Here is a 26,886-nt window from a genome sequence, read left to right as displayed (position 1 = left end):
TGCTGGGAAAAAAAAAAAAAACCAAAACAAACAAAAAAAAAAAAACCAAACCCAAAAACCTGGGAAAAAAGGATTGTTCTGTACTGCTTTTGGTGCTTTCAGGTGTCAAAAGGGAAACCTCTGGGTAACCCTGCAGCTCCTTCCCCTTCTCCTATGCTACGAATCCCCAGAATCTGCAGTGTAGGAGAAAAAAAAACCATTCACCAACATCTATTCAGATCCTTCCTCCCACCTCTCTGAGCTGGTTGCTATTACAGGGTGATGAGCAAGAGCTGTGAGTCAATATTCAGCCCCATTTTTTCTTTTTCTTTTTTTTTTTTTTTTTTTCCCCCAGAAAGCTTTCAAAACCCGTGACGAGCGTGAGCATCGGCTGAAAGCAAAAGTTGGCTGCAAAATTTCAGCCTGTCCCTGGGATTTGCTCAAGTCTCGGAAAAGGCGTTTGTTTTGCAGTGGAATAGTTTATTCTTTGAGCAAAGATAGAAATGATGCCATTTGATTGAGGTGGCTAATTACACAGCTTGAAGAGTAAATTACAGCTATCAAATATCCCAGTGAATATTCACTTACAAATAGAGAGAGAGGAAAATGAAATTTTTTCGGTTTGCTGGCAATTTTGAAATAAAAACATTGTCTCTGATGGGGAATGTTAACCAATCCTTTTAAAATTCCTCTGCAACTGCTAAATTCAAATAATATTTCATTGCAGACCAACCAAACAGTTCACTCTGATAGCCCTAAGCTACTTTTTTTTCTACTTTGAGATTTTGTGTTTCCTTGTGACTTTTGGAAACAGTTGCCCTCCCTTCAACATCTAATTTTTTTCGGTGAGAAACATTACTAGCAAGTTTAAAAACAGTTAAAAGTGCCCAACTGGAATAAAAAATCTTTGTCATAAAAGCTATATTGCTTGCCAGAAAAAGTTTCATAGAAAAAAAAACCCTACAAACATCTACCTCTTCAATTAGTAAGTACACAAAAATCTGAATTTCATTTCCACAAGATGGAAAGACTTATAAACGGTGAATAAATTGAAGGTGACTGTGGAGAAGGGCATCAACCGCCTGGATTGAAGCTGATGGCTGACCCATTTCATCTCCATCGCCCCTGTCACCTTCTTTGCCTGGGTGAAACGGCCATTTCGATGCTCTGTTGGCTGATGCAAACACCTTGCAGAAGGTGCTGTTGTTCCGTTTGCTGGGGCCACATGCAAAACAAACCTTTTATTTCACCTGAAGCCATGATAACTTGTGTTTCCCCTTAAATATCAAGCTTTTGGGGCCAGGCTGCAAAGCTCTGCTTCCCCAAAAAGTCACCTTTGCCAGTGCTTTTGGGCTGTAGGACTAAAAGTCAAAACGTCCCATGCCTCTGTTTCCCCAAGAACACAACAGGCACCTTGCTGGGTGATTTAGTTAACATTTTCCAGGTCCTTTTGCTGCAAAAATCCTGCAGCAATCACTCCAATCGTGCTCTAAGGATCTCCCCCTTCACCTCCCTGCTGTGGCTTCAGCCTCCTTCCCTTGGGTAATGAAAGGTAAGCATCTCTCTGTGTGTCTCTGTGTGCCTGTAAATTCCTGGGGCCTATTAGGACCAAAAAAAAAAAAAAAAGGTCAATGTTCTTGTCTTTTCCTCTTCTGTGGCCCTTAGGAACAAACCCAAAGCCCACAGCAATGCCCCCCTTCCCAGCCATCTCGTTAGTAGCATCCTTGCACACCCCAAGGCACTGCTGGGGCACTTTGGCAGCTCTTAATTTGCCCCGTGCCACCCCCTTACCCCAGGAGAAGAGATGTTTTGTTATGTGCAAACAGCACACGTGATGCACAGGGGGACTTGTTACCCCATCCCTGGGGACCAGTGGCTGCCCCCGGGGGTACAACATGGGCTGGGGGTGGGTGCATGGGGTTTGCAGCCCCAAGGAGGCTGGGTGCCTTCAGAGTCTGCATGGGAGGAGAAGAAACAAGACAACAAAACACTGAGCTGCGTGCAAAATAAATTGCATCCGAGCCACGATCCTTGAACGGCAGCAGCACGGGTCCGTGTGGCATGGCCTCGGTGGCTCCTGCCGCAACACACCCCTTGGAAATCGGATGAAGGTGGACACCTTGTAGAAGATGCTGTTGCTCAGTTTGTGGGGGCAAATGCAAAATGAATCCTCTGGTTTACCTGGAGCCACGATAACAGTGTTTCCTCTTAAATATCAAGCTTTTGGGGTGAAAAGCTTAGTCCATATCTGGCCCTGAGCATTCCATAACATGTCCCTGGATGTCAGTGCATCCCAGACCCACCGGCTCCTGTCCCATGTCCCACCTTACTGCAACCACAGAGGGAACTGAATGGGAAGGGGAACATGCTGGCCCAAACCAGCTGCTGGCTGCACTTCCAGAGCATGTTCACGGAGTTAGACAGGCTTCGTCTGGCATGTCCCAGGGTGGGTAATATTTCCCTGATGCATGATAGATTTTGTCCTAGCATGGGTCAGAGAAAGCCCAGCTTTGATGGGTTTCATCTAATTTCAATTACAGTCATTAAAACTTTTGCTCACACGAGCTGAGCCTTTCCAAAAGCCATCGAATGACAGCCCATTAGAGAGCGGTTATTTATAGCAGGGCATGTTAATTTTACAGGATCACAGACCAGTGATTCAGTGCCTGGCGTTGCTGAAAGGAATCACTCACAGGAATAAGTGTGTGCTGACATAAAAGCACCTAAATCCACAATCTCCCGCCAGCAGAAGCTCCTGGGTCGGTTGGAACGCAGCGGCAGCAGTGTGCTGATGGGCAGCACTGAGATGCTGGGGTGGTCCATAGGTTGGGGACCAATACATGGGATGCTGAAGTATCAAATCATCCCTTTTAGCCCTTATTCCTGGTGTGACCTGATGGATGGAAGCAAGGAGGCGGTCGAGGAGATCCAGGCAAATGGGTGACTTGAGGTCCAGGGAGAGTGGACACGGTGCTGAGTGATGCTAAAGGGAAGGGGGGCTCCTCTCCTGCAGCACTCCCAGGTTTTTCCAGCTCTGGTTTGGGAGCCATGGGGAGCCCATGCTCGGAAACAGCTGCCTTCCTCACTTGCTCTCTGCTTCACGGCATTTTTCTGAACCGCCGGGCTGCCTGGCTCTGCAAAAGGGCTTTGCTCAGCCTTTATCTCCCCCAGCAAAGTGCTTGGAGACACTTTGTATGAAAGATGCCAGAGATGAGGGAGGTGGAGGAAAATGGGCAAAAAAAAAATTTTAAACCTCCTGCCTTGTATTGAATCCCCTTGAATTTTAAAGTGCTCCGAGCTTGAAGCTTTCTGGGTGGAAGAATAAGAGGAATGGGGAGAGGGAGAAAGAGATGCAGGACAAAAGAAACATTTTGCAGACAAGGTAAAGGACAGGCACAAATTGCTCTGGGTAGGGCCTGATCCATACCCTGTTAGTACCAGGGGACTTCTCCTATAGCTTTGGATCGGACAGCACCCTGCTCAGGACAGCTGGTCCAAGGCTGCCTCCGAGGTCCTCTCTCCTTGTACCAGTCCATGGTCACCCCAAAAAGGGGGGCCAGCATCACTCACAGGGGAGCTTCAGGGCACGGAGGGACCCTGGGGAGGGTAGGGGCAGGCAGGTTGGGGAGCTGGTGTGGGGATGCTGAGGACATGAACATGGACAGATGGACTTACTGGGTCACCAGCTCTGCTCCCCATACCCTGGTGTGCACCAGCACCGGGAACATGAGGGGGAACCATGTGTGACTCCCCTGAGCCAGCACTGCTCAGCCCTCCTCCACCCCAGGGCTTGCTCCCTGCCCGTGAGAGATAGGGGCATCATGTGGAGATTTTGCCCCCAAATCCACAGGGAGCGGGAATAGCATCCCACCCTCCAGAGCCCATTAGAAAAAGGGAGTCTTCTACGAGGGGGATCCTTTTTGGTGGTCTGGGCTGGCAGCATCTTCCCTCCCCTAGGCAGCATGGCTCCTGCACACACAGCCAGGCTGCACTGAGCCATGCGTGCAGCTTGCCAGCTAGAGCACGGGCGAAAGGGAAGGACACTATTTCCCAGGAATAAATGTAATCAAGTGACCGTAACTGCCCCTAAATGTGAACTCTGGGGTCCTCCAGGCCCATGTCCCCGAGTCACCCACAGCACCTCCTCTTGCAGACAGCGCTTACACCCACATTTTCTCACCAACATCACCCCGTCTGACTGTGGGCAATGTCGACCTCAGACAGAATTTGGTACAACCCAATTAAACCTGACCTACTGCTCCTCTTTTTCTGCCCAGCCAGGGCACCTCACCTCTGCCCGCCTGCCTGTCTACTCAGCTGCTTAATTACAAGCCCCCCTGGACACGGGTCTCCCTTTTTCTATACATTTCTATAGCACTTCCTGCAGCCCTGACCTTGGCTGAGCCATCTAGGCAATATAAAATAATATGATAATCATAGCAATGATAGCAATAATCACAATAATAAGCCCTGTTCTGGCTAGGGCACCTGTCACCTAGGCATGTGAGTGCCAGTGACAACCAGCTATTACATACCTAGGCTAAGTGTAGTGGTGCCACAACCGGGTGTTAATAATAAGCAGGGGAAACAGAAAAACAAAACCCAACCCTCCGACGGCATTGCTCGCGTCTGGAGGTCAGCCCAGCTCCCAGAACGGTCCCACGGGCCTGAGTAGGAACCGGTGAGTATCTTCAGGTGGGTAAGTGTCGGTGGACATCTCCAGGATGCTTGTGCAAGTGTTCCTGCATCCTGCTGCTCGCACGAAGTTTGATTGCGGAGTGGGTGGCAGCGAGGGGGGAGGAGTGCAATTCGCTCCAGCGAAGTTTTTTTACAAGAGCAGCAAGGCAAGGGTTTTAACTGCAAGTACAAGGAGCCATTAAACCAACGCTCTCAGGGGCGACAGTGGGTTTTCCATCGCTGAGAGGTTGTACATCGATCTGGAATGATTTCCCCACTGGGTCTCGGTTTGTCCCTCTAAAGCAGGGAGAGCTGGATGCCTCTGCTGCAGAAACGGTGCTGGGGGGGCAGGAGGAAACCAGCCGGAGGCAGGATGCTCACAGTGCTTTTACACCAATGCAGGCGGTTTGTGGGGGTGGCTCTTCGAGCACTTTTGCAGGAGGGGATTTTTCCTGGCTGGGGATGGAGAGAGATGAGGGAAGGAGCCCAGGTCAGACCACTTCTTTTATTCAGGTGTATAAAACCACCTCGTGGGATTTCCTGATGTAGCATAGGGATTTTTACTGATCATTCAGCACCAAAACTTCTGCAGCTCCTCCAAGGCTGCTACCCGCATCTCTAAGCATCTAAATACCTTCAAGAAGCCTGGTCCTTTGCCCATGGTATTACACAGAGCATGTCCCCTCAGATAACACTGGCAGAAAGGCCAGATTCCCCGTGAAAACCTCAGCTCCCCTCAACTCCCAGCCCACCCACCGTCTTCCCTCTTGTTCTTGTAACAGCTTTGCCACATTAAGCCGCCAGAATAACTCCATTGCACGGGCCACTTCACCTCTTCCCCTCTACCTGCAAAGAAACCCATCTCCTGCTATTCCCTTTGATGACTTCTCTTCAGCTGCTGCAGAGGAGAAATGCTCGTATCAGCAAACAGATGGCGGCTGAGGCATGTAGCATAAAATATATTTATCAAGGCAAACAGCTGTTGCCCATTTCATTCTGAAGATTTCTATTAAAAGTTCTCTGGAGCTACAAGCTGCTCCAGCTCTGCAGCAGGAATAAAGCCGAGGGGACAAATGGCTTTTTTCAGAGCATTTCTTTCCCCTTCCTTAGCTCTTTTCTTTGCTGCCTGAAGAAAGCCCGACCTAGCGCTGCTTGCAGCACTGGCTTGGATGAGGCTGGGTACCAAGCTGGGGTTATTACAGATTCATGTCCATCTTTTGGGAGCATCATTGTGCCAATCTGTGTATACAAATTACCCCAAAGGGTCCCGGGAGCTAGAAGACTTGGGACAACATCACAACATCGCGACATAGGACCTGCAGGCTGGATGACCTTCTCTTCCAGGGGCATTTCTGCTCATGTCTGGATCATCTCCAGACGCCGAAGCTGGGGTGGATGATTTGCCACCACTCCTTGGTGAGGTCTGGTCTGCTGTTGTCTTTGTTTGCGTCCTGAAAAGACTTTGCCCCCACATTTACAATGTATGAGAAGGGCCAAGTTTGGAGGAAACGCCAAGTTTTGCTCAAACGTAAGTGAACTTTTTTGGCAGATGTTCCTTTCACAGCGTCAGAAGATTCCCGTCTGCGAATCCAATTGAAACATTGACAAATATCATTAAATCCTCCACACGAACGGGAATTTCCATATTTTGTATTAAATATACTCTCTAAATGCTCAGCTGATGTAGTGACTCATGTATAACCCACTCTAGTGTGTCCCCAGTTGGGGAACATCCCATGTTCTGAAGTCACCTGCCGCCAAAGCCCAGGTAGATGTGTCTTGGAGAGGAGATGGCTTGAACGGTGAATGATCTAGACAGGTAAAACCACAGAGCTGCTTCTGCTTAAGCCATACGGATCTGCCTGCATTTCCCCACAAAGCGTTGGCTTGGGCTCCTCACCTGGGCTTGGCTGGAAAGGCATGCTGCACCCCGCTTCCATCCAGCACCTGCCAGCGGCATTTCATCTTGTCCAACACGATCCTAGCAAGTCCAAACTGTAAACAACTTCTCTTTCTCCCCTTTCTCTTAAACAAAAAAAAGTCTTTTTTTCTTGCTTTTTTTTTTTTTTTTTTTTTTTTGGTATAAAATATTCCTGGCAGCCCCTCCTTTTTAACTGCCTGCTGCTTCCCCAGCCAACAGCTATGCGTTTCATCCCAAATTCAGCTTTCTATTTTCAGTCAAGCAAGCAGTGGGATGAGAAGTTTGCCCTAAAAATGTGCTCAGAGGAGTCAGGATGCCATATGTGCGTGGAGATATTTGTCACCAGCCCCCTGAACAGGGAAATCGCGCTGGCAGGGGCTGCGGGCGTTAGTTGGGGACCAAGGACTTGGCTGGCTGTTAGAAAACAGGAGATGGAAGAAGGTCGGCAGAGGGGTGGTGAGGAGGCTGCAGCTTGCGAAGAAGACCTGAGAAATGCGGGGGGTTATTGCAGCTCGACTGCTGGGTATAACAACTCCCCTCTCTGTGCCTCAGTTTCCCTAGTGCTTTGCATTGCTCTGCTCATGCAGCCTGGGTGGGTGGTCCCATGTAGGGAAATACAGCAGGGAGAAAGGCACAGGTGGCATAAGGGGTATGGCCAAAACACCAGCAGCTTGCTTTTTTTACTTTGGGGGTGGAAAACGTACCTCAATCCCTGCACTGGGTGCTGCACCCCATCTCCCTGGTCACTTGGGATGCCCCTGCAGACCTGGTCCGGGTGGGATGGCAGCAAGAAAAATCTACTGCAGGCACTTATCCACCTCCAGAGGAGTCTAAATGACTCCTTGATTATCTCATTACTTCTCCGGTAAACAGCTCAGCTCCTTGAAGGACGCACCCTGCCACAGCATCACACGTGCGCCTGCACCCAGGGGGTGCTCGGGCTGTGCTGATGGCTGATGAGATCCTGGCTGCTGCTGCTCTTGGAGGATGCTCTCGGCACTGGGATGCTCTCAGCATGGAGGATGCACCGGCCACCGGCACAGGGAATGGAATGATGCACCTTTTTGGTGTGTATTTCCCTCTTGGGGGTTTGTTATCACAACCCAGTATTACTGCAAACCGATAACAAGCAATTCTTGCAACCTTGCAACATCACCGAACCTGATCAATGTTATTTTTGCAACCCGATAACTATTATTTTTTATTGCAATATTACTGCAACCCAGTAATACTAAATGATTGCAACCCTGCAATTGCTTCTGCAGGCTGCAAGAGCCTGGCTGCCGGCAAGCGGTGCTAACGTTGGAATAATTCATGCCTTTGCGCTGGGCGACCAGTTGGCTTTGCAACCGCTTTGCAAACCGCTTGGAACAAACCATGTAAATAATTATGCCAAAAGATTTTGGGGCTAGGCAAATGGATTCAGAGAGTGCTGGGGAGGGCTGGGTGCACTGAATATTTGGCCTTCTTTCTTCAGGCATCCCAGAGGTTTTATGGTTTTCAAAGCTCCGGGGAGGACAGTCCACGCTGCCACACGTCTGCTGGATTTTGGCACCGGGACATGCACATGGCGGGGGTGGGGTGGGGGGGTGGGGAAGGGAACCGCATCTCACCTCCAAGGGAGAGACATGAAGGGAGAGGGAGAGAAGAGAGATCAAAAAAGTGAAACAGCAGCAGGAAGCAAGAAGAAGAAAGGCAGTAGGAGAACAAGGAACAAGACCGCTCCCAAAATATCCCTCCCGTTTGTCGTGCTGCAGACTGAAAATTCGCAGTCGGAAAGCTTTTTTGCGAGGGGAAGAGGCTGTGAACTTTGCTTGAAGCGCTGCCCTGGGGTCCCTGGGGAGCCCCCCCTGCGGCTAAACACCGCTGCACACCCAAAGCGATCACTGTGGGGCTGCGTTTGATCAGTAATGCTCCGAATTTCTCCTGAGGTGGAGCCTGGGGAGGCAAAGCCCCATCTTCTCTGGGTTTAGTTGGGTTTTTGTCTTCTTGGCTCGTTGGGGTTAAATAGCAACCCCATTTCTAGGGTGGAGGAACTGCTTTTCTGCGTAGCGTGGTGATTTTTAATGATGATTAAGCAACCAACTTGAAATGATGATGTCTTGCCCAACATCCCACACAGCAACCTGATGTGGGAGCCTGGTCTGGGGTTGCTTCACTTACTCCCCATGGGTTGTGAGTACAGGGGTGGGAAGAGGAGTGGTAAATCCCAAATTTGCTGAATAACATTTTTATCTATTGGCCACTTGGAAAAAAATATATTGGGGTTTTTTTTTGGTGAGGCAACAGGTACTGAAGCCCCTAATTTGGAGGGATGACGGCTACTTGGGAGCATCTCTTGTGCTCACTGGCATTGCATCATCTAGATGTGGAATGGGGGTGGGATGCTGGGCAGGTCTCACTGCTCACCCCCGCCACTTGAGTACGTAAGGATATGGGCAAGGGTATAATCCAGCACCTCACGGTGTTTTCCCACCCCTTTCTCCGCCTTGCTTCAGGCACTTGCTGGTTCACATCCCCTTCTTCCACCCTAAAGCACTTCAGAAGAGGCAACCTGCAGCTGTCAGCCTGCCCCGTCCTCCCCCCCCCCCCCCCCCGATGATTGAAATGGCACCTGGATAATTAGGATGCTTTGTCGGTAATTTAAACTGGAAGTCATTAAGCAGAAATAGCAACCACCTGCCACCCCTGCGCCGTGACATTGCCCCCCCCCAACTGCCCTAAAAGGGGGCTCTGAGCATCCCAAGGTTGCCATCAAACATGCATCAGAAATAAAGAGATACTAATATAACAGAGCCCAGGAACTGGCAATATGACTAAAGACAATGCTTCAAAGCTTGGAAGAGAAGAAAAAAAAAAAAAGAAAAGAAAAAAATAAAGCAAGTTTCCTTTCCGGAAGAAAGCTGACAGACACCATCTTCTGAGGCTGTTAAAATAAGAGCCATTATTATATCGTGCTGCTGGACCATCAGTGGACTTGGCGCGGTCTTTAATTTTGTCTGAGCATTTAAATCCTTTTTTATTACTGGGGGGAAAAACCCCCATTTGGCACCTGGCAATTGCTTAGCGTGTCGCAGCCATTCCTGCTGAAGAGGGCAGGATGGGTCAGTCGTTTCGCAGGGCAGAGGTGAGCAATCATTTTATATGGACTGGCAGGTTTTATAAGTACTCGCAGTGCTCACCAGATCCAGTGGGAACATCAGCCCAGCTCTCCCGGCTCGTGGCCAGGAATCACCCCCGAGGGGTTGCTTTGGGGAGCCCAGGGCTTTGGGTTTGATTAAAGCTCATCCTCCCTCCCGAAAGGCACCTAGTTTTTATCCATAGACATCAAGAGGTGGAGCATTTCCCATTTTGCTTGATAATTTATTCCCAAGGTTAATCATCCTCCCTGTTCAAATGAGTGCCTAATTCTGATACGAATTTGTCTGGCACTAACATCCTGCAGCGGCAGTTTGCTTTCCTTTCCCTGCCCAATATTTTCTCCCTCTGAAGCTGCTTATATGTTGTTACAGCTCCCTTTTTTTTTTTTTTTCTGGCTCCTCGAGTGATTTTCCTCCAGCATCTGCAATTTTGCAAGGCTCTTCTTTGTACTCCCAGATTCCCATCATGGGACTAGTCAGAGCCGCATCACACCTCAGGATATATCTCAAAACACCTAAATAATATGCCCAAACCCCAGGGCCCTTCCACAGGGTTATTTTTCCACCTCAAGATTGAAAAATGCTTTCCAGTTCCCCATGCAAAATAAATGCCAGTCGCTGCTCCTTCCCCAAGCAGCTGCTTGGGGCTGATCTCGCACGAAGGGTTGGGGATGCTCACGGCCCCATCGCTGCCGCCTCCCTCCCTCGCCCATCTTTGCTTCCCGTGACATGGTGATGGACCCGGTGCATGAAGAGATTAGCCCAGTGTCCGTGCCTCGGAGGAGCGGCGCTTTTCTTTTTATCTCTGGGAAGCAGGCACGCTGGATGTGAGCCCTGCAGGGATTTATCGGGGTGCCCTGGCTCTGCCTCTTCCTCTTACACCGGCTCCTTTGCACTCAGGGAGCACCAGCCCCAGCAAAAGAGGTGTAAAGGAGGAGTGTAAAGGGCATTTTTGTTTTGCAAAGGGCAATCCCATGGCAATTTTGCAGTGAATTATCTGGGAGACAGCAGCAACCACATCATCTCCTTTGCTGCTTTGGAAATCCCTGGTGATGCTTTGCCTTTTCAGAAAGGCACAGAAACCCTCTGGCCTTTGCAGCTCATGCTGTTATGATTACGGGGTTGTTTGTGGCCGCAACACGGCTCAAAGCAGAGCAAAATTACTGGGAGCGGTGAAGAAATGGTGCTTGAAAGGGATGGGGGTGTGAAAATGCAAATGGTCCCTGGGAGAAGTTGGCCTGGGAGATGTTGCACAAGGCTGCTGAACCTCAGTGTGGTGGTAAGGAGATGGTTAAGCCACCTCAGTGTTCTCGGTGGTGTTTTGACTCTTTCCTTTGCCTCCCTGGCTGCCAGGGGCATATGGTATAGCTATGGTATAGGTGTGGTATACATACCAATACCATAGATAAACCTCCTTCCCTGATGGATGAACCTGCAGGTCATCCACAGCATCCAGTTTCCTACCCTGTGCCCTGGGACATGGAATGCCCTTTTGATGATCCCGCTGGCTTTCTCCAGCTTTGTGGTACTCCCGGCACCTGCAGGCGCTGCGGATCATCCCCCCTGCCTTTGCTGTCCCATAGGGATGAGACAGGGAAGGATGGCTCCTTTTTATGGGCTCTTGCCCATTTTCGCAGGTGGGTGCAGATAGCACAGCAGCTGCGGTGTTTGCGAATGTCTCCGGGGAGCTGGGTTATCCCCATTTTAAAGATGGGAAAACTGAGAAAGGCAGAGATTAAGACAGCGCAAAGCTTGTATTTGTAGATGCTTGAGTGCATCTCGAGCCCTGTTTTCCGGCAAGAACAGGCTGCTTTGAGTGCTCAGTAAATCAGGTCCCTGCAAATGCTCTCAGAGAAGCACTTTAAAACTGCTTCGTGCTTTTAAAGATCATGTCCAGTGCTGCGTGTCTGCAACCACCTCAAAACGATGCCGCGTTGCACAATGTCTCGTGCAGCGGCCTGATGTGGGAGCTCGGTCCTTCCCTGGGAGGTCCCAGCGCTCCTCACAAAGGAAAGCAGAACAATTAACTCCAGGCTGCAAATGGGGAAACTGAGGCACGGTGTGCGTTAGCCCTGAATTCACATCTGTTGGCCTCGTTTCCCTCTGGGTTGGGCTGTGGTTGGAGGTGCAGCCCGAGGGGAGTGCTGTCTCCAGATACTTGCAGGTGTTGAGCCGTGGCTTGGCTCGGCAAGGCTGTAATGTGCCAGTCCTGGGGCTGGTGCTGAGCAGGGACATGTCTTTTCTGGCTGCTCTGGGGATCTTTGGGAAACAAAATGACTTTTCCTGAGCATCCCTCCCTTTTTCAGACATCCCCTGAGCATCCCTCCCTTCCAGGGAGGACGGAGCGGTGCGAGCTGCCCAGACAAGCACTCCTGTATGTGAATATCAATACCTGCTTCACATTTTTATTTCATTCCCTGCCTTTTCCTTCCCCAGCTCCATGCTTAGGAGCTCCCACCTCCCTGGCAGGGAAAGAAGAGGCTGAAGGTTTGCAGGTACGGTATTTCACAGCCGCTTGCTTTGCAATGGCATCCTTTTCTTGCAAGTTGTTTCCCCAGCTCTGGCTCTGATTAGCAGATCTAAATCCTGCCCTGGGTGCTGATGGATCTGCTTTGCTCCTGGAGCAAAGCCACTGAGACCCCATGGAGGGTTTCTCAACAACATGAGTCAAGCAGTTCAGCACCCGCTTGGGCACCTTGGCCCACGCTCTGTACGATCCCACAGCTGATCCAGCCCATCAGTCCTGAAAACCTCCTGTTCTGAGAGAGCAGGATGCGAGCGCGGGTGCTTAGGCAGAGGATGAGGGGCTGGCAGGTTGAATTAATGCTGAGAGAGCAGATGCACACTTAAACAAACCATCCGCTTGCAAGAAGAAAACAATGACTTAGTACTTTCTAATTACCATCCCAAAGTCAAGCAATTATTCCTTATTCACACGTGATGACTAAGAATAGCTTAAAATGAATAAACATTATTAAAAAAAGCTACTTAGTAAATTTTCATTAGCCAACACAGTGAGTAAGATATTTATACTCCGGTACAGCCCCCATAAATAAAGACAAGACATTACTCAGTAAATAAGTGAATTAGTATTGTGCTTAATTGCTAGAAATTATTATCAGGTTACTATAATGACTCTAAATTACCAGAAGGATCAACCCTTTTTATTATTTTTTTGAAAAAAAAAAAAAAAGAAAAATTTTATTGATACGCCTTATGCAGTTATAAATAATTTGGGGAGCAAGGGGCTGTTCCTTATTGGAATTAAAAATGAGGCAAGGAGAGGAGGAGCGAATGGCTACACCACGCACGGCAGCTTGTGCTTGATGCCTGATGCTGTGGCTGGGCACAGTGGCCAGCGGGTGCCAGCTGTGGGGGTCCTTCTGCACCAGGGCTGGGGGGTTTCTGGGTGGGAATTAGCAGGGATGGAAGGGATGGAAGTGCAAAAATGCATTAAAGCATGGCAGTGGCACCAAGGACTGAAGAACAGGATTTCAGCCTTCTGTATTCCCCTTGCACACACTTTTCCGCATCCACAGCCACCCAAGCACCCACAAGGGCCATGTACATGTGGGTGCTGCCTCCGGCAAGCTGGTCCTGGCCAGCATCTGATCCCCGAGCTTGCACATCCCTCTGCTCTGCTCTAATTACCACCCTCACCGTTTTCTCACTGCTTTCATTGCCTGTGGCTCTGGTACCCAAATTGAATTCTCCCTCTGTTACCTGCCCTTCAGCATCATTTCCTACAGGGTGGGTTTCCATAGCAAAGGATGCGGCAGGGGAAAATGGGTTGTAATACAGGAGAAAATAGCAAAAGCCATGTGATGGAGAGTTTCTGGTGTGCCAGAGACCCAAAAGAAGAAGGATTTAGGCAGGATTTTGGACTTTGTCAGTGTTGGAGCTCGGAGGCTTTTCAAGGTGGCCGTGCTGGTGGTGTTAGTTCTTCTTCTGCATCTCCAGGGTCTGGGGAGATGGAGACAGGCTGAGGAGGGTGTTGCAGGAGCTCTGGAGATCACTTCAGGTAACCTGAGACCCAAAGATGGGTCTGTGCACCTAAAACCTGTCTGCCTCTTCCAGCTAGATCAGTTGGTCTAATAAAAGATTTTATCTGTCCCTATAAAGTCTCTCCTTTCCCAGCCTTAGACCCAGCACAGCTGCGGCTTTCCTAGAGCAGACACGGCTGGGTATTTCACTTTGGGCAACACTTCTACAAAATTGGGTGCTATAAATCCTTCTCGTTTCCCCTTGTGTGGAACGGTGGATAATGAGCGGGACGTGTGAAGTCTTGATCAGCTGCTGCTGGTGCAGCACACCAGTGTTTTCAGATGAAAAGCGATGAGGGGGAAAAAAAAAGCAGTTATTAGAGCAGAAGCACATTAGAAAAAAATGTCTGAGTTTCCATTATGCCCCTGGAGCTCGACATTGCTGCAAGCCGTGGTACTTCCATTATTGCTCTGCTTATTATTACATGTTTTGATTTCATATACCGCACCTAGGAGCAGCTCAGATCCCAGGGTGCTAATCCAGGGGTTGGGTGGAGATGGGGATCACTCGCCCGATGACATTAGTTTGGGTCTCGGGGGCATCTCGCCCCGTGCGAGCTGAGTGATGTCTGCGGGCAGGTGTCAGGAGCCGATGACTTTGTACAACTCCACTGTCAGCTCCCCATCATGCAGGAAAAGACACTTTTCCATCGGATCAGAGACACCCTGCAGGTGTTTATGGGTTTATATTAATAAGGAGTAGATACAGTGATGATGCTGCAAAGGTTGGAGGAAAGAATATGGACCCATATTTTTTAACCTCTTGGGCTCATGTGCACACCCAGAACCAGGCAGATCATTTGCAAACCTCTGCTGATGTGCTGGGTCATGGTGATGCAGCTCAGTGTGGACCTTCCTGCCCCCTCGAAGGATGGGCATGGGGCTGGAAATGTCTTTGGAAATCAGGTCTAAGCGGCCAAGTTGACAGCTTGCTCTTGAAAATAATAAGGGAGGTTTAAGAGCAAAAAGAAGTGCAGAAATACCCGGCGGGCTTCTGCCCTTTGCAAGCTTGGCAGCTCGGTGGCATCCTGGTGTCAGCTTTGTGTGCTCGTCCTTGTCACCGTGCGATGGAGAAACTTACTGCCCTTATGGAAAGGGATCTACACCTCCTACTGCTTGTGCTTCTCACTCCCTCTTCCATCCTGCCCTCATCCTTTGCCTTTCTGTAAAATCACAGGCCAGGGTCCTGCTCCTTCGATCCTGTGCAGGATCTGCTGTTCAATGGAAATAGCGTGAGACCCTGCAGCCGCAAGCTCTCTGCCTTCTTGGATCCCAGCGCTGGGCGCAGGCTCTACCCTAACACATCTAAAATGAGCTGGAAGGATGCAGAGCTGGGAAATGACTGGGAGGAGCAAATGGGAAGGGAAAATGAAGGTGTCACAGGTGAGAAAGGGGCAGAAAGGGATCTGAAGGGCTGTCCTCCCAAATCCACCCGGTGTATCAAGGCTTAAACCCACGCTGCCCCGTTGCTAAATCCTCTGCCACACCAGCATTGTGCTGACCCTGCCTTGTTGGAAGAGCAGCTGATGGCTTTGCAGGGAAAATGCTATCTGGGCTGTAGATCTTGTCCCCACCAACACCGTTTCATCTGTGTAGTCCACTTGGCCTCTATAGGCGTTACATGTGCATCCCCAGGACGAGGTGGTGCTGAAGAGGAGGGGAAGATGGATAGGGCGAAGGACCAGGCTTTCTCCCCCAATTCCTAAACATGAGTCAGCAGGATTGCTGCTTTCAAAGCTGGCTGCTCTCAAAAAGGCATTTGCATTTCAGAGAGATCCTGCTTTGCTCTCCCACTGACAGTGTTTAGCTTTTGTTGAAAAGCAGGGCTCATCGACAGCACTGCAAAAGGGGCAGAGCAGAGGAGACAAGAGGCAGGAGCCTCTGGGTTTGATCATTTCTTCCTTTGTTTCTGCCAGCTGAGCCCCTTGCCAAGAGGAGCCTCTTTCAAAATCCAAGGCTCATCAGAAAATAGAAGACTAAACAGGGGGATGCGGCTGGGACACGCACACACGTGTGTGCACACCAGCGCGTTCCAAGGCAGATTTGGGAAAATTCATCCACCCGGGGTTAGGCACGTCCATCGTCCTGGAGTTGGGGTTAATCACCCCAAATGTTCAGCCTAACAGCGTCTGCTGGAGGAGACCTCGAACAGAAAGCACCTGCGGAGAGGTGGCTTATAATCCCTCGTGGTTTTGAGTGGGAGGATGCTCTGCAGCTAAAAATCCATTGCCTTCCCCTGCTGTGCCCTACACCCCTTGCCTTGCACCCTGAAACTTTCAGGTCCCCCCTAGCATGGCTGTGGCCATGACAGCAGCTGCAAAACATCCCCACTCACATTTCAAGGCTTACATTTTTGTTCCTTCTTCATGCACATTTACCTTGGCCAGCAGAAAGTGCCCGGTGCTGCCGTCGACTTATTTTTTCCTTACAAACTGCTCCAACACCATTGGCTTCGTTTCCATCCAGCGGCAAACATTGCCCAGATGACTCACGTAATGCAGAGCTCCTCATGAATCACCCCGTCTGTGCAGCTCGACTGTTTTGTACGTTTGCAGCCAACAAATTTCAACCTCCCAGGTGTTTGCAAATTGCTCTTTTGCTCCAGCGTGCCCAGCTTGGTGCGTGGTCTCCCAAAATGTCGTGTGCTTCGTGCTTGGAGAATCGTATGCTGATGCTTTAATGCAGCTGGACCATGCAGCCACGCTGGAGGGGATATGATGGCATGAGCGATACCCCTGTCATATCCCCTTTAATCCATCATCTCCAATAAGAAACCATTGCTTTTCCCACAGAAGAATGAAAAATGGGTGAACAGAGAAATGAAGAATAAAGTTTGAGGTTTCTATTTGGAATATTGCAGCTGAGTGGTGATTGATATGGAACTTGGGTAAAATCTGGTGACTTTTGGGGTCTTGGGGATCCAAATAAGCCTCTCTAGGAAATAACATCACCGTAAGAAGGGGAGCAAAGCCAGTGCCCTGCACTGGTTCCTGGGCATTGCTTTGCCTTGCTCATGACAGCAGGTTTTTGCCTTTTTCTTTCCTTTCCTAAAGGTGAAAAAAATAACAAGTCATAATATATTTTCCTGAAAACAAGGGTTAAGGCTGCAGGAGAGTTCCCAAGATCAGAGCAGTGTGAGGACACGCTGTGTGTGTAGGACCGGGATGAGGTTTGCTATCACAGAGATGTTGGTGCTGGGAGTTTTGGTTTATATACTGAGAGCTCAGGATAGTAAGTTTGAGATCTAGAGACCCCAACAGAAGTTTCCTAAGTAGATCTGGTTCCCAGAAAACACCCTCTATTGTGTTCTGGAAAGCAAACCAGCCCCAAAATCAAGCAGTTTAGGCTTGTTTGCAACTTCTCACAATATCAAATAAACAGCTTTTGAATTGAATGTTCGTGTTTTCCTTTGGTTTGTGTTTCTTTTCAAAGAAAAAAAATCAGTTCTCTGGTATTTTGTACCCCTGCTCCATTGCTTCTTAAAAGAAAAGCATGAAAATAAAAATATAAGAGAAAAGATCCCTCCACCACCTGGAGGGAGATCTGTAAAATGCTACAACTTGATTATTTTCCCCAAGATATTGATGCTAAAAGTTTCTTGGGCAGCGAGGTGCTTTCATTTCCTCACTTCTTATCCCAATTCCAGCAAAAAAAATCCCAACCCTTCATTTTCAGGTGACCGTGGCTTGGCGTTACTCCTGGCGTTAGCATTCACTGCAAAGCCAGCCCTGGAATCAAACACTGATGCTCTACTCATGGTATCTTTTTTTCCACTCTCTGCATTCATCATGTTGCTGTAAATCAATCCTATCAGCTCCAGAGTAAATAGAATCAGTTCAAAATATTGGAATAACCCTACACATACCTTATTTTTGTTGGTTTTTGTTTTTCAGAAAAGAAGAAAAATCAGAACCATACGGGAATAAATAAGTAAACAGAAAAAAAAGTACGTAGTGTGGTGAATTTCTTTCATGCTTGCTGGCTTTTTCCTCATTCAGGTGTTGGGTGGCTTAATAGATTCCCCCCATTTTGCTGGGGTTTTGCTTCCAGTGGACGGAGATGGTGGAAATAGGAACTGGTGGGACATGTAACCCAAAGGTCTAGAGGGACCCATTGCATCTGCACGGTGCCAGCAGGGAAGGTCTGCTCTCCAAGAGTTAGGGTTAAAATGCTCGTTGGCAAAGCTCCATTTATATTTGCAAATCTTGGATTTCATGGCGTCTCGCAACCCTCTGGCCCCTGGGCTGCAGCGGTGAGACAAAACCTCCAGCCCATCCCGGGGTTTTTGGCTCTAAGCCCAGCCTTGCTGGGGAAGATGCTGAAGTTCAAGGCCCCCTTGAAGCGGGCTGTGTTGAGCTGCTGCTTTGCAGAAGGAGCTCGCAGCCCCCCGATCCCACCCTGGGGTATCCCTAGCCCCTTTGCGTGCAGCGAGGCTCCGGGGTTTGGAGACCACCAGTGCAAACGCTGAGGCTCAGGGTGATGGTGGAAGAAGCATCACAGCATGAGAAGGACTCTGGAAAGAAACAGATTAAAGAAAATCTAAAACCTTATAGCTGAGTTCTACTAATAACAATATATTATGGCAACAGCAGGGGCACAGGAAGGGCTCGGTGTATTTATAGATGTAACTAACCTTCAGATCCAGGAGCCATGTTTTGACTCCGTACCACCTTCTCGGCTGGATTTCGTTTCTGCCTGAGGATTATTTTGGAAAAAGTTATTATTATCCCTGATTTATCACTCTGCGCTAGGGGGAACTCTTACTTTCCGCCGAGACAATTACGGAACCCTCGCAGAGAGCCACTTCAAGGAATGGCAGCCTCTGCTCCGCCGCTGATTGCAGCCAGACGGGGTGATGTTGCTTTACCAAGAGGATGGTTGATTAGGTATCAAGCTTCACCTCCCCGTTACCTGCAGACGGTATTTTCATCTGTATTCAATGGGCAGTTTAAAGCCTCTTAATTATTAAAACAGAAGCTTGCGATCTGTTTTGTGGATTTTTTTTTTTTTTTTTTTTTTTTTTACCCTTTCTGGGTAGTTTTAACTTTCTTTGCCCTCTGTTTGCTGTTACGAAAAGCAGGCACGCATGCACACAAGTGTGTCTCACTGCTCCTCTCTGTTTGACTCCTCTCCAGATCGCTCTGTATCCTTTACATCACCCATCACCACCTCCTACCCCACCTTCCTAGGCTGATACAGGCCTATCGAGAATATAATCAGCATAAAGTCAATTAAGGACAGGATTAGACTGAGAGGAGGTTAATAGGACTGTGACAACAAGACATTTATTCACAAGCTTTTCCCTTCCACCTTTCACTGTCCGAGCCTATTTTCCCCAGGCCCTTCAAAAACGAGCTGCATGCTAATGCCTTGCCAAGCGCGCTGCGGTCTGTGCAAGGGAAGCCTTGCTAAAAAATTAAGAAAACACCCCAAAAAGGGGTATCTGGACCCCACAACCCCTCGTGACAAAATTGCCCCAGCCCTGCTACGCGGTAGTTGGTAACGCCCTGGAAAATAAGGGTTTCTGCTCTATGAAAGCGCAAATTTCAGCTCTTTGCTTTTCGTTGGGCATTGCCTTCTGCCATTACTCTCTGAAAGTGTTTCAGAAGAAGCAAAAAAAAAAAATATCATTTTGCGGTCCAACACACTTGGCAAAGCCTCTGGGGCAAACAGCAGCTGCCCCGTTTTTGGATGGTGGATGGCATGGCACCCAGAGTGTGGCTGCACCCCGAATGAGCAGGGATGGAATTGTTACCCCCCTGCCGCAAGCCAAAGGTAGGGGGTTATTTCTGAGCAATTTTGCCATGTGGTTGCTTGGAGATGACCATGAGATGGCCAGGAGTGCTCTCGCAAGCTTTGCATCCCCGCTATGATTGCACTGTGAGGACCTCTCCTCCACGGGCGGCTTCTCCAAGCTCTTCAACCACCCCCGGGGCAGCCGAGTGAGACATATTTGTGCCTTCCAAAAGCACACATTATTTCTGTTCCCTGGAAAAGGTCTGAAATGCCACCAAAACTCCAAAGATTATTTGGAGGTTGAGAAGAACTGAGGGTTTGCAGAGTTATTGTTGTGGTTGTTTGCAAGAATAACGAGCCCACCTGAAGGTATGAATAAACCCTGATTGACACCAAAGCTTGAGAATTGTTGGAAGTGGAACAGAAGGAGGTGTCTATGGAAATTCCAGTCTATTTCTATTGTTTCTACTGTGATTTTCCCAGCTTGATGTGGCGAGAACTCAATTGAGAGTCAAGGGTACCGGCTACCTCCTCCAGCTGGGCACATCTGAAAATCCCATGGGGAACCAGCTGCTGGTTCTGGCTGGCCAGCTATGGATCCCAGCCCATTTCATGGCATGGTAAAAGCCATCAAAACAAAAACATGGTGCCAAAATCCCAAAGGTTGCAAAGAAGCCAGCGTGAAGCCTGAGAGATATCCCAATGCTACCAGGAAACATCTATTTTCTGAGTAGAGGAATATTTGGACCACAACACTCTTAACAGTCCTGAACAATTTCAGATCATCTGCCTCCTGCCTTTGGCATCTCTGGCTTTAATCATCCAATTATATTAATTTTTTGGGGGGATCCTTGGGCTATTGATTCATATTCGCCTGTGGTTTTGTCAGAGGGACTGGATCTAGCCTTAGGGATCACAAACAATGGCAGAAAAATTGGAGAATATACATTAAAAAACTATTCTGAATAAAGTACTCCTATAAATACTCTTAGATAAGTCCTCCTCTTGCCTCGATTGCATCTGCACCTATGCATTTAATACTGGAATGGTTTGTTTCCCCTGGCTTTGTCTAATCCTTTGCTTTCACCCCATCTATAATTTGGATTTCCACAAAACCCTTTGGAAATGAGCTCCACAGTGTAACTACTTTCTTTAAACCTTCCTCTTGCTAATTTTACCCAGTGCCACCTCAGTCTTAAGCCGCTTGCAGAAACGAGGACTTCCATTTTGCCCCCTCTGCACCCTCCACCTTTTGTAAACCTCCATCAAATCCTCCTCTGGCTGCCTCTTTTCCAAAGTAAGAAACCCAAGTTATTTAATCTCCTTTGGAATGAAAGCTTTCGTACCTTTTCTAGTTGTACCCAGAAGGAATGGGTTTCATTAGGCAGTAAGAGCTCGTTTGTCTGGTTTAGCTTAATTTGCTTTCTGAGATGCAGAGAGGTGAGTGCCCAGGTGGGGTGAGAGCCACAATAACTCCTCCTCAGTTGCCCTGAATTCCCTCACTTTATACAAAAAGTCTGTAATATGAGGTTGATATCCCAAGCACTATGGGCCGTGTGCCTAATTTTTGCTGAGGGGCAGCAAATTGCCAAGATTTGATGATCCCACATGATTTTTGAGTGGACTTTGATAACCAGGATGGGAAGCAACACCCAAAGCAGTCCCTGGGTCTGCACGTGGTCCTGGGTGCCGGGATGTTCACTGAACCCAGAAAAACTTGGTTGAAATGAGATAAGAGTTAAAGAAATTGTGCCGGGCGGTGCAGAGGCAGGAGGAACCGCTCTACAAACACACATTATTTTCGGTGCCGCAGTTGAAGAGCATTTCATTTCATTTCTGTGCTCATGTTCATGGTTGGGAGAAAGATGCCCACAGAGAGCAGACACTGCAAAAACCCCACAGCCACTTTTCTGAAAGCTTTTGAGGACTTATTTTTTTGGAAAAATAAAAATAATCCCATTATTTTCACATTTCTTTCATCCTTCAGGTAGGTGGGCTCAAAACACCCTCAAAATGACCTTGGCTGGGTTTTGGGGATGGGCTCCTACCACCTCCGTGCTGGAAAAAGAGAAACAAAATCCATCAAACTCCCCTTCAAAACTTCACGAAGTCTCAATTCATTTGTCCCCATCATCTTCCCAGGAGCCAACAAATCCTCCTGCAGCCAAGAGCTTGCTGCCGGCTTCACCTCTCGGGGGAGAGGCTCACCCTCTCACAGACCTTTTGTGAGAAGTGGCACCGTTATCCAATTTCCTCCTAATTGCACTAACAAGGATGAATTAGGACTTTCATCAACAGGGGCGAGCGATCGGTTTGGAGTCAGCCATGGGCGACGGAGCCAGAGATTAAACAAAACTATCATGTTAATGTCTAATAATACAACAGCAAGTGGAAATTAAGCACAAGACAAATATGCTGTGCCGGCGACATTGGAGAGTTTGTTCTTTAAACACAACGTTATTTTAAAGGCAATGCTATTATTAGGGCCATCTAACTTAATTTCGTAGGCATAATAGAAAAGTAAATGTGCCGCAGTTGCACTTTATGTGCAATTTCGAAAACAAACCCAAACTGGGGGAGAACGCTGCATGTTACTGAAATAGCCACTCCAGCTAAATTCCTCTCTGATATACGTTAATTATCTCCAGCAGGGAACGGACGATTTCATTTGGAGCCGCAGCAGCCGGCTGGATGCTCCACGCGATGGGAGCAAACCCCGTGATGTGCCCAAAAAACGTGAAAGCAGCTGCAGGGTGTCCCCCATCACACTGCAAAATCCGGAGGGGTATTTTAACCCCTGGTTTGCCATCGCCTTGATGTGAGGTGAGTGGATTTGGTCCTTGAGATGGACCCACATTTATCACCTGGATGCTCATGAAATGCATCGCTGGTAATTTTCCTACAGCAGCAGGTTTGTTGGGGGGGGCTGGCATTTTTTCCTGCTTTGTCCAGTGGGAAAATATTTCCATCTAGGGTGATGGGGTTTGTCCCCCTAAAAACGCCTGAGCAAAGCTTTCCTTGAGCATGTTAGCGTAAGCAGTGGGAGGCAGTGCTGATAACTCCCCCTTTGCCTGTGCAATGCGATCTCGGGATTGATCTGAGTGTAAAGCAATGCAATTCAATTCCCCTGCATGCATTTTGGTTTTTTTTTTCCAGCGGTGATATCATTTTTCCCTTTTATTAAGTTGCATAAAAAGTGTGTCTTAGTGCTCGAACATCTTGTCCTGCACTTAAGGGAACGTTTTAGATGAGCAGCAGCATTGAAAGCTCTTTCTTTATTAATATCCAGCTCTTCTCTGGGACATTACCCCCAGTTTTATGATTAACAGGGAGGTAGAGCTTTTTGGGTTGTCTCCTTTTTTCTGATGGGCACCTGCCCTGGGCTCCAAGGACAGGTTTACAGTGGTGTAAATCTGGCATCAGGGTGGGCTTTTGACTGGTGATGCTCAAGAAGGGGCCGATTTGTGCCTCCATGAGTGTCAGGAGAGCAGGGCATTGCACTGCAGCTTATGAGTGCTTCTAAAAAGTCGTACTGGCAACTATCTCCTCCCCGGCCCCTTCCTGAGCCAGCTTACCGGGATCTCAGGTGGAGCCTAAAATAGCAAAGGAGCAAGGTTGCAAAGCGTTTCCCATCCCATCCTTTATGTCTCATCGACGCTGAAATGCTTTCTCCCCTGGCTGGTGCATTCAGTGCATATTAAACGCAATATGAAATTCCTTCTCAGAAAACCCTAGAGATGGCTCTATCGACTGTCCTTTAAATAGAATTAAAATTGACCCGAGACAGATCTGCAAGCCTATTGAATTACACAGCCCACCACCGAGCTCAGGCTGGCCTTGCAGGAAGAAATAAAGCAGCCCCAAGCAGAAACGAGGTGGACATGATGACATTACGATGGAAACCTCTCAAGAGGGACTTGCACAGATACGTGGCATGAACCAGGCAGGGGATGAGAAATTAACCCCTGCGGCTTGTGGGTTGCATGAGTTTTTGGGTGCAATGGGTGAAGGACAAAAGAGTGCAAGCTGCGTCACAGCGAGGTGATGACATGAAGAAACACGCAGAGCCTGTTCTTCATCCCCCTGCTCTTCGTCCCCAGCATCACGCTTTGAGCTCCACGCTAAAACAATTAATGTGGTATGAGGAGAAAAAAAAACCCAGGAGCTTATCTGCTGGGGTTTTCATTTCCAGAAACCTGTCCCTCCCCCTTGGCCTTGTTGTAGGGGATGGAAAATGCATGGGATTGCTTAGTAATGCTTTTCGACTTTGGACTGGCATATATGCGTATTGTGCCTGTGCATCCAGCTGCCTATCTATAGGCCATCTAATGGGCTCCGGTGGGAGCCCAGCCCACGGTCCGCAAATCAGCAAACCTGGAGACTCATCAGCACTTCAGGCATCAGTGGCATTTTAAAAGACCTTTATCATGAGTGGAATTAACAGGATACATCCCTCTGGAACCTGTTAGCTATTTTATTCAGACCCACATAGACAAAAAAAAAAAAAAAAAAAAATATTATATGCAGCTATTTTGTTTGAAAAAAGTCGTCTTTAGGGCATTTGTACTGTTCAAGGCTGTGCGATGCCAGGGGACAATGGGAGGCGTTTTATCCACTTCACTTGCTGGTGGAGGCTGAAGGTATATAGGTCGCTTGGCAGGGTAAAAATGAATCACTCTGAGCACGGAGAGCCTCTTCTTGCTGGGGTATCCCTGCCTTGGGAAGCAATATCGGGTCTGCGGGAAGGTCCTGATGCAGGTGGTTTGGGGCTGGATGCCCTGGCAAGGGAGCACAAGGGGAGCACTGGGATATATCTATCACATTTTGGTATCCCAGCTGGAATATTGTATCATCCTCTCTTCGGTGCAAACATTTGCACGTGGTATTATCTCCTTGGTCACCAAATGGGAGAAAATGATGGTACGGCTTGAGAGCACACCCCTGATTTATACCTGCGTGTGAGCCCAGCTCAACCCAGCCCCAGCCATGGCTATTATTAGCTGACAGATTTTAAAGAAAAACTATATAAATCTCCCCTTGTGCCATAAATACATTTCTGCCTTGGGAGACCACGAAGAAGCTCATTATACCACATCCTGCGAGAGAGGCATGTGTCATCTGCAGTGACAAGCCATGCATCCTCAAGTTACCTCGCCGGCCAGGCCTGGGGAGCATTTGCTGAAGTTAAAGGGAGTTTGATGCTTGCTTAGGGCAGAGGAAGAGAAGATGCTCTATTTTGGCAAGGCAGGAGCCCAGGAAACGGGATTCCTGGGTTTTATTCCGCTCTGCCTGGCCCCAGCAGGGAAATAAAAACTATAAATCAAAGGGGAAAAAGTGTGGGAGGTTGGATTGGAGGGCTGCTGCAAGCTGTTTTGTTAGATAGGTCATTTTTCTGCAGGTCAGTTTGTTCCCAGGGCTTTTCTGCCCATGAATGCAATGCTCATACCAGAAAACAGTAAAATAAAAACTAAAAAATAAGAAGAGGGTGAGGTTTATGTCTGAATGTGGGTCCAGTGCAGTGTCTGGTGATGCTCTATGGACCTGGGACCAGAAGCCATCCCTGAGGATTTTCGTACATGTCTGATGGAATTGCCTCTTCCTTCTCATAGATAGAAAGAGCTGGATGCAAAGGCATTATTCAGCTCAGTAATTCCAGATGTATACGATGGGGGTCTTCCAGTTCAAACCAACCCCAAACCTTCACACTTTTCCAGCCTGGTTTTTTTTCACTACCAAAGGCTTTAAAACCTTCCCTTCCCCTATAGGTACGAGGCACAGCTATAGATCTCTATTAGCATGCAACGCGGAGTGGCAATCTCTGTAGTACAAACCAGTTCTCCAGATTGAGAACTTGCCAAGTGTTGGATAAGCTGTAATAAAGTCTCTTGTTGTAAGAGCACCCTGCTGACACAGGCTCTGATCTGAAAGGAGCGGGAGCAGAATTAAATTCCCTCGGCTGAAGCCTGTCCATTATTCTCGGGCATTGGATTGTAGGAGCCGAAAAAAAGCTGCTCTGGAAGCAATAAAGTGCTCGCTACGGAGAGCCCTGAAGTGTCGTGTGTTGTTTGGCTTTGGGAGAAATCGCAGAAGGCAGCTTCAAAATCACAACCCAGGGCTTGCAAAAGGGTTGGGTTTTTTTTCAGGGGGAAAGACATAATCCTGGGGAAAGGGATGGGAGCTGGAGAGTGGGGAGGGAGAGCTGAGCTTGGCTGTGTCTTTCCTAAAGCCCACCCGATGCCGACATCTGCTGAGTGGCACCAGTCCTGCAGTGCCTGGCCTCAGGCAAGTCACTTCAGGCCACGGTTTTAATAGAGTTTGAAGCCAAAAAGTTCAGCCAGGTGCCTCGTGGGATTTGCAGGAATGAGCTGAAGTCAAAGGAGCAGAGCAGCATGGACCTGGTGCGCACAGAGCGCGCGTGTTGCATGGCTCACCCAGGGCAGAACCAGAACGAGTTTGCTCCAAAATACCCTGGAGTTTCTGCCTTTTCATACCAAAAAGCTTGAACAGCCACTTTTCAGCCTGAAAGGCATTGCATTTCATTCTCCAGGTCTTGTCTGTCCTCTGTCAGCCCCATCTCCCATCCCTGCTGCCAAGTGAAGAGCCTTCCCACTCCAGTGCTGGCCAAAAGGCTTTATTAAGATGCATCTTGTATCGATGCCCTTTCCTCTTCTTCCCATGCCATTTCCCCTGATCTTTGTGTCAGCTGCAAACTTTATCAGGGGTGATGTGATGTTTTCTTCCAGGTCATTGATAAAAATGTCAAATAGAAGCGAGTTGGCCCTTGCAGGCAGCAGGGAGCAGAAGACCCTGTTGATTCTCACTTCAAGAGGTGCCTTTTGAAACTTGTCAACCAGCCAGTTTTTAATCCATCTAATTTCTGCCACAGTGATTTCCTACCCTCCCAGTTTCTTAATCAAGATGTCACGCAGGACCCAACCTTGCAGGAGCCTGAGTACAGTACGCTGACAGCATCACCTTTATCAGCCCAAATTTATAACCTCATCAAAAAAAGATATCAACTTAGTTGGGCAAGATTTATTTTCCATAAATCCTTGTTGATTGGCATCCTTTATGGCATTCCCTTTCATTCCTTATTAAACAAGTCCCGTACCAGACATCCCATTATTTTGCCCAAAATCAATGTCAAGCCGACAGGGCTGTAATTACACAGGTCATCTTGTTTATCCTTCCTACATATTGGCACCACGTTCATTTTCTTTCAGCTTCCTGGATCTCTCCCAGTGCTCAAGGGTTTATTGGAGATCAGCATCGCAGGCTGACCCATATCTGACGGGGTGGTACAGGCAGGGATTGGATTATTATGCATCCCATATAGAGATCTCATTATTAATCAAAATTCAAGGATATTTCAACTCTACCCTTGTGGGGT

Source organism: Falco rusticolus, chromosome 16, assembly GCF_015220075.1.
Source record: "Falco rusticolus isolate bFalRus1 chromosome 16, bFalRus1.pri, whole genome shotgun sequence".
Classification (NCBI taxonomy): Eukaryota; Metazoa; Chordata; class Aves; order Falconiformes; family Falconidae; genus Falco; species Falco rusticolus.
Note: the sequence above shows the minus strand (reverse complement) of the source record.